This window comes from Calonectris borealis, unplaced genomic scaffold (assembly GCF_964195595.1).
Source record: "Calonectris borealis unplaced genomic scaffold, bCalBor7.hap1.2 HAP1_SCAFFOLD_40, whole genome shotgun sequence".
NCBI classification, from domain to species: domain Eukaryota; kingdom Metazoa; phylum Chordata; class Aves; order Procellariiformes; family Procellariidae; genus Calonectris; species Calonectris borealis.
In genome coordinates this window covers 1,274,092-1,291,645 of record NW_027441454.1, presented here as the reverse complement: position 1 = coordinate 1,291,645, position 17,554 = coordinate 1,274,092, and the positions used below count along the sequence as shown (strand labels likewise).

At 59.0% G+C, this 17,554-nt stretch overlaps 1 pseudogene; it reads left to right on the top strand.

Annotated features, from left to right (window-relative positions):
• The first annotated feature begins 14,024 nt into the window (after positions 1-14,024).
• Positions 14,025-16,844, top strand: LOC142076287 (scavenger receptor cysteine-rich type 1 protein M130-like; annotated as a pseudogene).
• Positions 16,845-17,554: the final 710 nt, after the last annotated feature.

The following is a 17,554-nucleotide window of genomic DNA, read 5'->3' as shown; positions in this document are numbered from 1 at the left end:
GACAACGCAAATGACTTCGAAAACAAATTTCAGTCTTAATGGAACTTAGTGAATTTTACTTATGATCCTGCTACAAACACAGTTGAGGTTTTGTATTAACTATTAGCAAAGCTACAGTATATATGATCCACCCTATTATAGTGTTAGGACTGAATCACAAGACTCTACTTTACCCTTTTGAACATAGGGCATGGGCTCGAAAAACAGGGAATGAGTGGCAAACTGTAAATTTAGAATCTTGCATTGTACGAGAACAACAAGAGTTCATTTGTGAGAATAATGCTATCGATACGCAAGATATTTGTCTTGACACTGATCAGAAAGTTTGTCATTTTGAAATTCACCCCAATGCTGACCTTAAAACCATATTAATATACACTGCAAAGGTTGCGTATGTTTGAGAACTACTTGTAGTTTTATATCTGTAGAGGGCACGAAGGTAGACACTAAAAATCACTCAAATTTTTGCATTTGCAATTTTACTAAAATCATTGGATGTGACTTTAATTATATAGCTCCAGTCATATCCCATCAGGTTCTTAGATCTAATTATAGATGTATAGATTACTGTGCTCCCTCAGTAAGTTTGCAGACGAGACTGAGCTGGGCGGGAGTGTTGATCTGCTGGAGGGTGGGAAGGCTCTGCAGAGGGACCTGGACAGGCTGGATCGATGGGCTGAGGCCAGTGTATGAGGTTCAACAAGGCCAAGTGCCGGGTCCTGCACTTCGGCCACAACAACCCCAGGCAACGCTACAGGCTTGGGGAAGAGTGGCTGGAAAGCTGCCCAGAGGAAAAGGACATGGGAGTGCTGATCGACAGCGGCTGAACATGAGCCGGCAGTGTGCCCAGGTGGCCAAGAAGGCCAACGGCATCCTGGCCTGTATCAGGAATAGTGTGGCCAGCAGGAGTAGGGAGGTGATCGTGCCCCTGTACTCGGCACTGGTGAGGCTGCACCTCGAATCCTGTGTTCAGTTTTGGGCCCCTCACAACAAGAAGGACATGGAGGTGCTGGAGCGTGTCCAGAGGAGGGCAACGAAGCTGGTGAAGGGCCTGGAGCACAAGTCTGATGAGGAGTGGCTGAGGGAACTGGGGTTGTTTAGACTGGAGAAGAGGAGGCTGAGGGGAGACCTCATGGCGCTCTACAACTCCCTGAAAGGAGGTTGTAGCGAGGTGGGTGTTGGTCTCTTCTCCCAAGTAACAAGTGACAGGAGAGAGGAAATGGCCTCAAGTGGCGGCAAGGGAGGTTTAGATTGGACAATAGGAGAAATTTCTTTACTGAAAGAGTGGTCAGGCCTTGGAACAGGCTGCCCAGGGAACTGGTTGAGTCACCATCCCTGGAAGTATTTAAAAGACGTGTAGATGAGGCGCTTAGGGACATGGTGTAGTGGGTACGGTGGTGTTGCGCTGATGGTTGGACTCGATGACCTTAGATGTCTTTTCCAACCTTAATGATTCTATGATTCTATGATTCTATGATTCTATGATATACACAAACCCCAAAGGCCATGGAACAGAAAGGGACAGGACACTCCAAACACCGTGGCTCATGGCCAAGACACGTGCAGGACACGCAAAACCCAACAGGTCATGGTTTAGACAGGCACAGGACACTCCAAACAACATGGCTCAGCACAAGGACACTGGCAGGACACTCCCAAACCCCACAGGCCATGGACCAGACAAAGAAAGGGCACCCCAAACCCCATGGGTCAGAGCCACGACATGGGCTGGACAAGCCCAAAACCCACAGGTCAAGGACCAGAAAAGGACAGGGAACCCAAAACCCTGTGGGTTAGGGCCAGGACATGGGCAGAACGTCCCCAAACCCCTCAGGTCATGGCCCAGACAGTGACCCAGAACCCTAAACCCCATGGCTCAGTGCCAGGACATGGGAAGGACAGCCCCAAACCCCAGAGGTCATGAACCAGACAGGGACAGGACACCCCAAAACATGTGAGTCACAGCTAGGATACCGGCAGGACACTCCCAAACCCCACAGGTCATGGACCAGACAGAGAAAGGGCACCCCAAACCCCATGGGTCAGAGCCACAACATGGGCTGGACAAGCCCAAACCCCACAGGTCATGGACCAGAGAGGGACAGGAAACACAAAACCCTGTGGGTTAGGGCCAGGACATGGGCTGGACAACCCCAAACGAAACACGTCATGGACCAGACAAGGACCCTGACCCTCAACCCCGTAGCTCAGGGCTGGGACATGGGCAGGACATCCCCAAACCCCACAGGTCATGGACCAGACAGGGACAGGTCACCCAAACCCTGTGGGTCAGGGCCACGATGGGGGCAGGACACTTCAACCCACCACAGGTCATGAACCAGACAAGGACAGGGCATCCGAAACCCCGTGGCTGAGGGCCAAGATACGTGCAGGACACCCCCAAACCCCACAGGTCATGGACCAGACAGGGACAGGGCACCCCAAACCCCATGGCTCAGGGCCAAGACACGTGCAGGACACCTCCGAAACCCCACAGATCATGGAACAGACAGGAACAGGACACCCCAACACACGTGGGTCGCAGCTAGGACACTGGCAGGACACTCCCAAACCCCACAGGTCATGGACCAGACAGAGAAAGGGCACCCAAAACCCCATGGGTCAGAGCCACGACATGGGCTGGACAAGCCCAAAACCCACAGCTCATGGACCAGACAGGGACAGGTCACCCCAAACAACATGGCTCAGCGCAAGACCAATGGCAGGATATCCCCAAACTCCACAGGCCATGGCACAGAAAGGGACAGGACACGCCAAAACACGTGAGTTACAGCAAGGACACTGGCAGGACACTCCCAAACCCCAAGGTCATGGACAGACATAGAAAGGGCACCCCAAACCCCATGGATCGGAGCCACGACATGAGCTGGACAAACCCAAAACCCACAGGTCATTGAACAGAGAGGGACAGGGAACGCCGAACCCTGTGGGTTAGGGCCAGGACATGGGCTGGACACCCCAAAACCAAACAGGTCATGGACCAGACAGGGACCCGGGACCCTCAACCCCGTGGCTCAGGGCTGGGACATGGGCAGGACATCCCCAAACCTCACAGGTCATGGACCAGACAGGGACGGACCGCCCCAAACCCCGTGTGTAAGGGCCACGATGGGGACAGGACACTTCAACACACCACAAGTCATGAACCAGACAGGGACAGGGCATCCCAAACCCCGTGGCTGAGGTCCAAGATACGTGCAGGACACCCTCAAACACCACAGGCCATGGACCAGAAAGGACAGGGCATCCCAAACCCCGTGGCTCAGGGCCAAGACACGTGCAGGACACCTCCGAAACCCCACAGGTCATGGTCTAGACAGGCACAGGACAACCCAAACAACATGGCTCAGCGCAAGGACACTGGCAGGACACTCCCAATCCCCACAGGCCATAGACCAGACAAAGAAAGGGCACCCCAAACCCCATGGGTCAGAGCCACGACATGGGCTGGACAAGCCCAAACCCCACAGCTCATGGACCAGACAGGGACAGGGAACCCAAAACCCCGTGACTCAGGGCCAGGACATGGGCATAACGTCCCTATAACCCAAAGATCATGGCCCAGACAGGGACCCGGAACCCCAAACCCCGTGGTTCAGGAGCAAGACACGTGAAGGACACCCCAAACCCCGTGACTCAGGCGCAAGACACGTGCAAGACACCCCCAAACCCCACAGGTCATGGACCAGAAAGGGACAGGACACCCAAAACCCCATGGCTCAGCGCAAGGACACTGGCAGGATATCCCCAAACAGCAAAGGCCATGGACCAGAAAGGGACAGGGAACCCAAAACCCCGAGGCTAAGGACTAAGACACGTGCAGGATACCTCCGAATCCCCACAGGTCATGGAACAGACAGGGACAGGACACCCCAACACACGTGGGAGGCACCTAGGACACTGGCAGGACACTCCCAAACCGCAGAGGTCATGGACCAGACAAAGAAAGGGCACCCGAAACCCCATGGGTCAGAGCCACGACATGGGCTGGACAAGCCCAAAACCCACAGGTCATGGACCAGACAGGGACAGGGAACCCAAAACCCCGTGGCTCAGTGCCAGGACATGGACAGAACATCCCCAAACCCCAGACGTCATGAACCAGACAGGGACAGGCCACCCCAAACCCCGTGACTCAGGCGCAAGACACCTGCAGGACACCCCTAAACCCCACAGGTCATGGACCAGACAGGGACAGAACACCCAAAACCCCATGGCTCAGCGCAAGGACACTGGCAGGATATGCCCAAACAGCAAAGACTATGGACCAGAAAGGGACAGGGCACCCCAAACCCCGAGGCTCAGGGCCAAGACACGTGCAGGACACCTCCGAAACCCCACAGGTCATGGAACAGACAGGGACAGGACACCCCAACACATGTGAGTCGCAGCTAGGACACTGGCAGGACACTCCCAAACCCCCCAGGTCATGGACCAGACAAAGAAAGGGCACCCCAAACCCCAAGGGTCAGAGCCAAGACATGGGCTGGACAAGCCCAAAACCCACAGCTCATGGACCAGAAAAGGACTGGGAACCCAAAACCCCGTGGCTCAGTGCCAGGACATGGGCAGAACATCCCCATACCCCACAGGTCATGGACCAGACAGGGACCCGGAACCCCAAATCCCATGGCTCAGGGCCAGGACATCGGCAGGACATCCCCAAACCCCACAGGTCATGGACCAGAAAGGGACAGGGTACCCCAAACCCCGAGGCTCAGGGCCAAGACACGTGCAGGACACCTCCGAAACCCCACAGGTCATGGAACAGACAGGGACAGGACACCCCAACACACGTGGGTCGCAGCTAGGACACTGGCAGGACACTCCCAAACCCCACAGGTCATGGACCAGGCAGGGAAAGGGCACTCCAAACCCCATGAGTCAGAGCCATGACATGGGCTGGACAAGCCCAAACCCCACAGGTCATGGACCAGAGAGGGACAGGGAAATCCAGATCCTGTGGGTTTGGGCCAGGATATGGGCTGGACACCCCCAAACGAAACAGGTCATGGACCAGAAAGGGACCCGGAACCTCTAACCCCGTGGCTCAGGGCTGGGACATGGGCAGGATATCCCCAAATCCCTCAGGTCATGGACCAATCAGGGACCCAGAACCCCAAACCACGCGGGCCAGGACAATGGTATGGGCAGGACACCCCCAAAGCCCACAGGTCATGAACCAGACAGAGACGGGCAATCCCAAAACCCATGCGTAAGGACCACGATGCGGACAGGACAATTCAACACACCAGAGGTCATGAATCAGACAGGGACACGGGACCCCAAACCCCATGAGTCAGAGCCAGGACACGTGCAGGACACCCCCAAAGCCCACAGCTCATGGAACAGACAGGGACAGGACACCCCAAAACAAGTGGGTCACAGCTAGGACACTGACAGGATCCTCCCAAACCCCAGAGGTCATGGACCAGACAAAGAAAGGGCACCCCAAACCCCATGAGTCAGAGCCATGACATGGGCTGGACAAGCCCAAAACCCACAGGTCATGGACCAGACAGGGACAGGACACCCCAAAACAAGTGGGTCACAGCTAGGACACCGGCAGGACACTCCCAAACCCCCCAGGTCATGGACCAGACAAAGAAAGGGCACCCAAAACCCCATGGGTCAGAGCCACGACATGGGCTGGACAAGCCCAAAACCCACAGCTCATGGACCAGACAGGGACAGGTCACCCCAAACAACATGGCTCAGTGCAAGACCAATGGCAGGATATCCCCAGATCCCACAGGCCATGGCACAGAAAGGGACAGGACACGCCAAAACACGTGAGTTACAGCAAGGACACTGGCAGGACACTCCCAAACCCCACAGGTCATGGACAGTCAGAGAAAGGGCATCCGAAAACATGTGGTTCACAGCTCGGGCACTGGCAAGACGTCCCCAAACCCCAAGGTCATGGACAGACATAGAAAAGGCACCCCAAACCCCATGGGTCAGAGCCACGACATGGGCTGGACAAGCCCAAACCCCACAGGTCATGGACCAGAGAGGGACAGGGAACCCAAAACCCTGTGGGTTAGGGCCAGGACATGGGCTGGACACCCCCAAACCAAACAGGTCATGGACCAGACAGGGACCCGGGACCCTCAACCCCGTAGCTCAGGGCTGGGACATGGGCAAGACATCCCCAAACCCCAGAGGTCATGAACCAGACAGGGACAGGGCACCCCAAACCCCGTGACTCAGGCGCAAGACACGTGCAGGACTGCCCCAAACCTCACAGGTCATGGACCAGACAGGGACAGGGCACCCCAAACCCCGTGACTCAGGCGCAAGACATGTGCAGGACTGCCCCAAACCTCACAGGTCATGGACCAGACAGGGACGGGCCACGCCAAACCCCGTGTGTAAGGGCCACGATGGGGACAGGATACTTCAACACACCACAGGTCATGAACCAGACAGGGACAGGGCACCCAAATCCCCATGGCTGAGCGCCAAGATACGTGCAGGATATCCCCAAACCCCACAGGCCATGGACCAGAAAGGACAGGGCATCCCAAACCAAGTGGCTCAGGGCCAAGACACGTGCAGGACACCCAAAACCCCACAGGTCATGGTCTAGACAGGCACAGGACACCCCAATCAACATGGCTCAGCGCAAGGACACTGGCAGGACACTCTCAAACCCCACAGGCCATAGACCAGAGAAAGAAAGGGCACCCCAAACCCCATGGGTCAGAGCCACGACATGGGCTGGACAAGCCCAAAATCCACAGGTCATGGACCAGACAGGGACAGGGAACCCAAAACCCCGTGGCTCAGGGCCAGGACATGGACAGAACATCCCCAAACCCCAGACGTCATGAACCAGACAGGGACAGGCCACCCCAAACCCCGTGACTCAAGCGCAAGACACGTGCAGGACACTCCCAAACCCCACAGGTCATGGACCAGACAGGGACAGGGCATCCCAAACCCCGTGGCTCAGTGCAAGGACACTAGCAGGATATGCCCAAACAGCAAAGGCTATGGACCAGAAAGGGACAGGGCACCCCAAACCCCGAGGTTCAGGGCCAAGACACGTGCAGGACACCTCCGAAACCCCACAGGTCATGGAACAGACAGGGACAGGACACCCCAACACACGTGGGTCGCAGCTAGGACACTGGCAGGACACTCCCAAACCGCAGAGGTCATGGACCAGACAAAGAAAGGGCACCCGAAACCCCATGGGTCAGAGCCACGACATGGGCTGGACAAGCCCAAAACCCTACAGGTCATGGACCAGAGAAGGACAGGGAACACAAAACCCCGTGGCTCAGGGCCAGGACATGGGCAGGACTTCCCCAAACCCCAACGGTCATGGACCAGACAGGCTCCCGGAATCACAAACCCCAAGGGTCAGGGCAAGGATATGGGCAGGACAACCCCAAACCTCACAGGTCATGGACCAGACAAAGAAAGGGCACCCCAAACCCCGTGCGTAAGGGCCACGATGGGGACAGGACACTTCAACACACCACAGGTCATGAACCAGACAGGGACAGGACACCTCAAACAACATGGCTCAGCGCACGGGCACTGGCAGAATATCCCCAAACCCCACAGGCCATGGAACAGAAAGGGACAGGGCACCCCAAACCCCGAGGCTCAGAGACAATACACGTGCAGGACATCTCCGAAACCCACAGGTCATGGACCAGACAGGGACAGGACACCCCAACACATGTGGGTCGCAGCTAGGACACTGGCAGGACACACCCAAACCCCACAGGTCATGGACCAGACAAAGCAAGGGCAACCCAAACCCCATGGGTCAGAGCCACGACATGGGCTGGACAAGCCCAAACCCCACAGGTCATGGACCAGACAAAGGGGACCAGAACCAGAGAGCGACAGGAAAACCCAAACCCTGTGAGTTAGGGCCAGGACATGGGCTGGACACCCCCAAACTCCACAGGTCATGGAACAGACCTGTGGAAGCCCTGTCGGCGAACGTGGAAAACCAGGACAAAATGCTAACTTCAGAAGAAGATGTGCGTGGGGACAATATGGAAAAGAGCCAAAGGGAATCCCCCAAAAAATCACGTGAGCCAGACAAACCAGCCAATGAGCCCATGAACTCCAAACTGGATTTCGAGGTGCCAAAGAGAGAGGAAGGGTGCTGGTGGGGAACTCCCTTTCCCCGTGGTTGTGGGGGATCTGACAGCTACCTGTAAGACCCCTGTGGGGTGCAGGTGGGGGCTATATAGGTCTCCTTGTCCTTAGGTTGATGACCTGATTGCATGTTTCAAAAAGCTCTGGCTGACTGAGTGAGGGGAGAAGTCAGGAGGGTGCTGGCACTTGCCCACGTCCACCTGAGCCACGCCAGCCAAACCCAGTATGCTGTGTGCGTGTCATGCCAAGGGATGGGGAAGGGAGTGGTGGTGGTGGATGTAAATGTACTGAATAATGTAGGACCTGAGCAGGATGCACACGGTATGGAATAAGGGGTGGAGGTTGTACTGGGTCTGGCTGGGATGAAGTGAATTTTCTTGTTAGCAGCCCCTCTGGTGCCGTGCTTTGCCTTGGTGGCCCAAACAGCTCTGATAACACACTGACATCGTAGCTATTGCTGAGCAGCGCTTGCCCAGCGTCAAGGCCTGCTCTGTTTCTCCCTCTGCCCCAACAGTGAGGGGGCTGGGGGTGGCAAGAGGCTGGGAGGGGACAAAGCCAGCACAGCTGACCCCCAAGTGACCAAAGGGATATTCCACACCACGTGATGTCATGGTCAGCAATAAAACTGGGGAGGAGGGTGTGTTCTTTGAAGTGGCCTTTACTCAGAGACTGGCTGGGCATTGATCTCCTGCTGTGAGCGATTGATTCTGCACTTATTAAACTGTCTTTATCTCAAGCCATGAGATTCTTTTTTTCTCGTTTTTTTTCTTCCAGTTCCCTCCTCCATCCCACTGGTGGGGAGTGAGCAAGTGACTGGGTGGGGGCTGCCACATGGGGCCACTCCCCCACGTGGGCACATAGCAAATAGGTTGGTATGTGCTTGTGAGGTCCCTGGTGCCTAAGTAGATCATAGGCCGAGAGCTGGCACATGGCTTGTGTAAGTGGTTGTGACATTACTGATACCTGAGTAGCTGATAGGCCAAGAGTAGGCACGTAGCTTGTGAGGTCACTTGTACCTTCACATCTCGTAGGTGAGTAGGTAGCAAATCGGTGGCTTTGTGGTGGTCAGGTCACTGATGCCTGAGTAGATGATAGGCAAGAGGGAGGCACATGGCTTGGGTATGTACTTGTGATGTCACTCTTGGCTGAATAGCTGATAGGCCAGGACCAGGTGCATGGCCTTTCTAGGTGCTTGTGAGGTCACCGGAGGCTGAGGCCCTCAACAGCAAGTACACGGCAAATGGGTGTACATGTTCTTGTGAGGTCCCTGGTGCCTGAGGAGCTGATAGGGCAGGAGCAGACATCTGGCATTGTACTGGTTTTGGCTGGGACAGAATTAACTTTCTATTTAGTGAAACAGTGAGCGCGCGACTGTATGGGACTTAGCTGCTGGCCGGGGTTAAACCACGACAGGTACGTGTAGGTTGTTTTGAGGTCACTGGTGCCTGAGGAGCTGATAGGGCAGGAGTAGGCCCATGGCTTGTGTCTGTGCTTATGAGGTCACTCATGCCTGAGTAGCTCACAGGCCGGGAGTAGGCCCATGGCATGTGGAGGTGCTTATAATGTCATTGCTGCCTGAGGAGCTGATAGGGCAGGAGCAGGCCCATGGCTTGTGTCTGTGCTTATGAGGTCACTCATGCCTGAGTAGCTCACAGGCCGGGAGTAGGCCCATGGCATGTGGAGGTGCTTATAATGTCATTGCTGCCTGAGGAGCTGATAGGGCAGGAGCAGGCCCGTAGTTTCTGTAGGTGGTATGAGGTCATTGGTGCCTGAATAGCCCATAGGCCAGGAGCAGGCCAATATGAGAGGCAGATGCTATGACGTCATCTGTGGCTGAGTAGCAGATAGGCCAGGGGCTGTGTAGGAGCTTGTCTTGTCACTGGTGCCTGAGTAGCTGATAGGCCAGGAGCTGGCACATAGCTTGTGTAGGTGCTTCTGATGTCACCAGAATAATATTTAGGCCATGCCCAAATGCGGCCTTTTGGAAGAACCAAGGTCAGCAGAAGTCCGTGCGCCGCGCACACGTGTGACAGCGTAACTCATACACACGGTGTCGGCAGTAGGAGGGTGTGAGGTCACCACCAGTATAACTCATGGGCACGCAGCAGTGGCAGGAGGAGGGTGGCAGCAGCCGTGGCACCGATGGCACCCCGTGGCTGTGGGGCTCGGTGCAGAGCGGCCGTGTGCTGCCACAAGGGCATCCCGGGGGATGGGAGCTGCCCGGCCCGGTGTCTGCGAGGCCGAAGGAGCAGCCCCTGCAGCCCTGGCTGGAGCAGTCGGGGTGGGGGTGGCTCGGGGGCACCCCAGGGCTGTGCCCGGGCACGGTGCCACGAGGAAACCACAGACTTCCTGCCTGGGCGCTGCGCGGGGAGCACGGCGAGCGCCGTGAGGCCACGTGGGCTGTGGTTTGTGCACCTGCAGGCTGCGGCTCCCGATGCGCCGGCGGGGAATAACGGCCCCGTGGTGACACGCTGAGAGCCAGGGATGTGTCTGAGCCTCTGGGCTGTTCGTCTGCTGCCAGGGCAGGGACGTGTCCCAGCGCTGGCTCCTGGGAGGGGTCTTCCATGGGCTCTCCAGGGAAGGAAGGGGGAGCCAGCACTGCTGGGGTGAGGTTCTGGCCTGGGCTAAGGCCCATTCGCAGCTGCTGCTGCCAGCAGAGGGGGGTCTGTAGCAGGGGCAGGGGCTGTTTCCTTCCCTTCCTGACACAGACCCTGCTGCAATCCCAGCCCTCGGGTCCCCCTGGCACGGGGACGGCTGGACTCTCTCACCTTGGGCTCTTGGATGGGCCTGGCGTAGGAGATGCTCAGTGCTCCTGGTCAACACAAGAGGGTTCCAGGGGTGAAAACCCCATTTCCCCCCCAACAACCTGCCCTGTCCTGTGAGGGCCCCCCACCACAGTGACGTGACACCTGCAGCAGAGCCGTCTCTCATATATGGTCACGAACGGCGCTGGAGAAGTTCATTGGAGGGCTGGGCTGTGTCGGAGGGGAGATAGCTCCCGATAATGTCTAAAAAGGTCCTGCTGCTTTGATTGGCTCCTCCTGCAGCTGGGCTGGGATCTGCAGAGATATATTGCCCTCCTGTCATCATTGGCCCCAGGAGGCCCCAGGAGCTGAGGCAGGCAGCGTGGCGCAGCAGGGATGTGCTGGCAGGGCAGGAGGCTCAGGATGGGCACAGAGGGACTCCTGTGCCCTCAGATGCTGTGGTTGCTCCTCTGGGTACAGCTGTGCAGCGGTAAGTGCCCGTTCCCTTGTCCCACAGCCCAGGGCCAGCGGGCGCCAGCATGGTCATAGGATCTGTCTGGGAATGGGTTTCTTTGAGGTGCTACTGAGCTGAGGGTCAGAAGGTGCTCGAGTCCATGGACCCTGTGCCTGCCTGTCTGGGTGGGAGAGAGAATCTCCTTTTCCAGGGCTCGGGCGTTTCGGGCAGCCTGTGCCTGGCTGGATTCATAGACCCTCGTAGACACCCTTTTGGGACCCTCTCTTCCCCAGCCGGTGGTGGCCTCTGGAGCCGGTGGTGGCCCAGCTGGCGATGGCAGCACCCAGAGATGCCCAGGGCACTGTCAACCTCTGGGGTGCCCCGGAGGGTCTGTGTGCTGCTCCCTGCCTCCCGGTTCCAGGGGAGCCCTGACCCCATGAGGGCAGTTTGTGCCCCGAAGAGAGAAGGGGACGGGGACATCTGCGTCGAGAGACATCCTTCCTGGGGGGCCCGGCCCAGCGCAGGGGCTGGGCTGACAGCAGGGGCAAGGAGGGGCTGTGGGTGGGGAGATCATTGGAATCGTCTCGGTGGGAGCTCGGAAAGCCCTGGGGGTGGGGGTGGGTTTGGATGGTGCGGGGGCAGGTGGTTTGCATGGGAAGCCGGCCTGGGTACCCGGGGCTGTTCAGGGGAAGAGGGGTGGGCTGGGGAAGAGCGGGTGCCCTGTGCAGGGCTGGGCACAGTATGGAGGTGTGCGTGGGCAGGGGGTAGGTGGCCGTTGGGGTGGGCAAAGGTGCCTTGTGTGGTGGGATGGTTAATGACCCAGCAGGGCCAGAACTGCACACTCCCAGCCTTGTGCAGCGCGTGGGGATAGAAGGGACCCCCGCACTGCACTGGGACAGCCTGGAGGGGAGAGGGCCCCCACTCTGGTATCTCGGACATGGCCAGGGCGTTCCCCCAGACCTGCAGAGCTGGGCCTTGGCACTCTCCTGACTGGTCCCATGTTGGTGTTTGAAGGTGCTGTGGAGGTGAGGCTGGTGGATGGCAGCAGGCGCTGTGCTGGGAGAGTGGAGGTGAAACACAGGGGCAAGTGGGGGACCGTGTGTGGTGACTACTGGAGCATGAACGATGCGGCAGTGGTTTGTAAGCAGCTGGGCTGTGGGTCTGCTGTTGGAGCTCCTCAGTACGGACACTTTGGGCCAGGATCTGGCCCCATTTGGATGGATGATGTTGGCTGTAATGGCACCGAATCTGCCCTGTCTGACTGCCCACATAGAGGATGGGGTAAACATAACTGTGGTCGTAGACGTGACACTGGAGTGACATGTTCAGGTAAGAGAACAACCTGTTGCTCACCTTTGGGGATGTGATGGGGGAAGGGACCTTGGCTGTGCCCTCAGGGAGCACCAAATGAGCACCGGAACATTGCCCAATGTGGCCGGGCACACTGCCGAGCTGGGGCTGTCATTGCTGGGGTTCCCAGTCCCTGGGAAAGCCCAGAGGGAGCCCACCCCAGGGTGAACTAACCCTGCCACAGTGTCTCAGCCCCTCTTCAGTCAGTGTCTTGGGCTGCAGATGGATCCTCCATCCCTGCCCCGGGGTGTCCACTGATCTCCACTGATCTCTACCCATTCTGCCAGTTCCCAGCCAACAATGCTGAGGGTCCCTGTGCTGGAGAAACCAGGGGGCACTTGCGTGGCACTCCACCCCTTGGAGGAATGGCATGAGATGCTGGTCCCCCTGGGTCATTCCCCTTCACAGGCATGAGTACCTCAGCTGAATCCAAAGGGCTTTTCAGAGCGCGTGAGCGCTGGGCCCTGGGAGAGGAACAGGGTGGCACAGAGCCCTTGGCTGCCTGTCCCCAGGGCTCGGCTGTGTGGTCCAGCACTGCGAGGCTTAGGAGCTTGGCAGCTGCTTGACTCTGGCTGCTCCCTTCTGCATCACCACGTGCCCAGGCTGGTCCTGGGACATCCCTGGGGCTGTGACAGCCCCACGGGGACACGGCCCCATGCAGGCAGCGCTGACCTGCTGCCCAACCTCTCCTGCCTTCCCATGGCTCCCCACACTGCCCCACGAAACAGAGGCTTTGGCAGCACTTACTGACTCTCATCTGTGCCTGCTGTTACCCTCTGAGCCAGTGCGAGCCGAGGGGGCATGCAGGTCTCCTGCCCCTCTGCCTGGCCGTTGGCTTGGGACCTGTGCACCTCCAGGCAGAGCACTGTGTGCCTAGCTGAGGACGTGCCCTCCGAGCAGGCATCAGAGAGGTCTGGACAGGCACCAGCCATGGGAACAGCTGCACCATTTCTGTGCTCTGTGACATCTCCCCCTAACAGGAACCTCCCAACACCCGGAACAGCCCTGGGAGCAGGGTGCATTTCCGGCTGCATCAGGGTGATGGTCCTGCCTGGTCCCAAGCTCTGCAGAGGCTGAGCAGGCTGCAGCAGTCATTACCATCTGGGCCAGTTCTCCCAGACCTGATCTGCGCACCCCACTGCAGTGCTGGGGGGACCACGCCGGGCAGCACAGGGCACCTTGTGCCGCAGCAGATTGTCTGAGCGGTGCCTGGTGCTGTGACAGACACAGACCCTCTAGTGCTGTGATGGTGTAGAGAAGGGGTGCTGGGGGGCCTGGACGTGTTTGTGTCACCAACAGTCCCCCAACAGCTTCCTCTGGGATGCGCAATGGGTAATTTGGTCACAGCTTGCTTGGAGGTGATGTGGGAAAGTGGGCATTTAACTGCCAGAGAGCTCTCAGTTGTTTTGGTTTCTCCAGGATTTTTCCGGCTGGTGGAAGGGAAGAGCCACTGCTCAGGACGTGTGGAGGTCCATGACGGGGACCAGTGGAAGACTGTCTGTGATTCCCACTTTGGTGCCAAAGCTGCTGGTGTGGTCTGCAGGGAGTTGCAGTGCGGTGTGGCCCTGCCTGTGGCTGGGCCAGCTCCCTTTGAAGAAGGGGTGGGTCCCATCTGGGCTGGAGAGCTGCAGTGTGTGGGGAATGAATCCCTCCTCGCCTCCTGCCCCAGGGGGTCCCCCAGGGACCAGCCCTGCACCCACATGAACAGCGCTGTTGTCACCTGCACACGTAAGGACTCAGGGTGGGGTGCTGAACCCCAGGGTGGGAAACAGAGCAAGGACCGTGCTGGGCCGGGCACGAGGACAGAAGGGGTGATGGGTTGTCTGCAGCATGAAAAGAGTGCAGAAGGAGAAGAAAGGCATGCTGTCCCGCTGGCCGCTCCGCCAGCTACCAAGGGTACAAGAGCACCGGTCCACCCTCAGTTCTCCTCCTCTGTCCCCAGAGTACACAGGGTTCAGGCTGGTGAACGGCAGCACGGCGTGTGCGGGGAGAGTGGAGGTCCAGGTGTTGGGGACCTGGGGCACCCTCTGTGCCTCCCGCTGGCATCTCTCGGATGCCCACGTTCTCTGTCGTCAACTCAACTGCGGGTTTGCTGAGTCCATTCCTGGAGGAGGGCATTTTGGGAGAGGAATCGGACCTGTCTGGAGAGACTCATTCCACTGTGACGGGACTGAAGCCCACCTGGGACAGTGCCCAGGGATCACCCTGGGGGCCTCACCCTGCTCCCATGGGAACAACGCCGCTGTCATTTGCTCAGGTGAGTGCCGGGAAAATGCTGCATTAACTCCATTTGCCCTTTGTGTGCGACATGGCCACCCAAAGCAGGGCTCCCAGAGCAGCCCCAGGCTGAATTTCTCCCTGGAGAAACCCTTGCTTCCCCAGGAGCCTTCTGGAGGGCTTTGCCTGCTCAGACTGACTGCTCTACCGTGGGAGAGCTGAGGGCTGAACGGAAGCAGGCATCTGCCCCCAGGGCAGCGCCACTGCCAGGCCTGGCCTCCTGGCTTTTCCTACTGTGGGATGAATCCAGGACGGGGCTGCGGGGCTGTGCTCCACCCTCTGGCTGCAGACAACCACATCCCACCTCCACAGAGCGCCCTGCAGAGCTTCATCCCACCACCCAGGCAGGAGCTCCTGGGTGCCTCAGCAGCAGCAGAGCTGGGTGTGAGCTGCAGAGCGGGCCCATGCTTTGCCCTCACTTCTCGTCAGCCCAAGGCCCAATCTTGTCCTGTTTGGTCGGAGAATTCCCCCTCACCCTGCTCCTGAAGGGTGCCGTGCTCCCCAGTGCCGCCAATGGCCGTGGCATCTCTGCTCTCCGCAGGGTCAGCCGGCTTTGCATCCCTGCGGCTGGTGGGTGGAGGGAGCCGGTGCGACGGGCGAGTGGAGATCTTCCAGCGCGGGACTTGGGGCAGAGTCCTGGATGACCAGTGGGATGTGCAGGAGGCCAACGTGGTGTGCCGGCAGCTGCAGTGCGGACAGGCAGAGACAGCCTACAACCCCCCAAAGCCTGAGCGAGGGACGGGCCCCGTAGGGCTGCGAGGGGTCCGGTGCGCAGGGCATGAGACCAACCTGAGCCTCTGCAACACCTCCCTGCCCGAGAGTGCGCTGGCAGCAGGGGTTGCGGAGGACGTGGGAGTCATTTGCCGGGGTGAGCGGCACTGCCCGGGCCCCCCAGATGATGGGGTGGGTGGGCAGCCAGCCCCTGGCAGCAACTGGGGTTTCTCCCCACTGCAGGGAGCCGGCAGGTCCGGCTGGTGAACGGGGCCGGGCGCTGCGCCGGGAGAGTGGAGATCTACTACCAGGGCAGCTGGGGGACTGTCTGCGATGATGGCTGGGACCTCTCTGATGCTGCCGTCGTTTGCCAGCAGCTGGGCTGTGGAGGGGCGGTGGAGGCGGCCGGCTCCGCTCGGTTCGGGGAAGGCTCTGGGCAGATCTGGATGGGTGCCGTGAATTGCTCCGGGGCCGAAGCTGCTCTCTGGGACTGCCCTGCCGGGCCCTGGGGGCAGCACGACTGTGGGCACAAAGAGGACGCGGGAGTCATCTGCTCAGGTCTGTGCTGGGTGGTGTGGTGGGAGCCTGGTTCCCGGGGAGGCCAGGACGTGGGGAGAGCCGCGCATGGCCAAGGCTGTCCCTGGCTGCCTCTAAGCTCCTGCCCGAGCCTGTCCTGTGGACCCTCAGTCCCCATCAGGGACCTCCCTCTGCCCCTGGGTGCAAGGGGGACGTGCTGGCCGTGCCCCTGCCTGGCTGAGGGCCTGGCGAGCGCAGAGGCGTCCCCTCTCCCACAGCCCCAGACCAGCCTCTTCCCCCTTGCTGCCTTTCCTCCCAGAGTTCATGGCCCTCAGGCTGGAGAACAGCGACGGCTGCTCCGGGCGCCTGCAGGTTTTCTACAACGGGACGTGGGGGAGCATTTGCTCCAACTTGATGACTCTCGATACGGTGTCGCTGGCATGCAAGGAGCTGGGCTGCGGGACGGAGGATCCCTGGAAACACGCCTGCCCTACGGCAGGGTGTCTGGCCCTGCGTGGCTGGATAATGTGCAGTGTGGGGAGAAAACCAGCTCCTTCTGGCAGTGTCCCTCCACTCCCTGGGACCCGCAGTCATGCGAAGACCTGCGAGACGAGATCCACATCACCTGCAAAGGTAACTCTGAGCCACTCGGGCACCAGTGTCACCCCAACTCCTGCTCCCCGCTGCCACAAAGGCAGAGAAAGAGCTTGGAGGGGCTTTTCCTTTCCATGTCACCCCGGTGGCACAAATGTGACCACAGCCACACACATCCAGCAGCAGTTGCCACCCAGGTTGCCAGCAGCGCCTGGCGGAGGCAGAGGCATCCCCAGGTGAGGTCTCAGAAGAGACCAGACAGGGCTCAGAAGAGCCTCCCCTCCACAGACACACTACTGCTGCTCTGTGAACCAGGGACCTTTAGGGGCTGAGCAATCAGGGTCCCCCCAGGCCTGCGCATGCCCGCTGAATGACCGGGGTTCAGTTGCTGCCGTGACAAAGATGGTACGGGGAGGCACAAGCAGAGCTCAACCTCGCTCTCTTCTGCACCATCCCCTTCACTACAGTGTTTCTCTCTTCAGGGGAACGCCCAGAAATGTCCCCGGCCCCATTGGCCCCGTGCCCCAACTCCACGAGCTGCACAGGTATTGAGCTGCTCCTCTGTGTACCCTTCTTGTCTGGCAGGGCTCTGCGGGCTGTCTCAGTGCCTTGGGAGGTCTTTGCTTTCTCCAGACAGGGAGAAGATTCGCGCCATGGGAGGCGAGGATGGGTGCTCAGGCAGAGTGGAGGTCTGGCACCGTGGCTCCTGGGGGACGGTGTGCGACGACTCCTGGGACATGCGGGATGCCGAGGTGGCGTG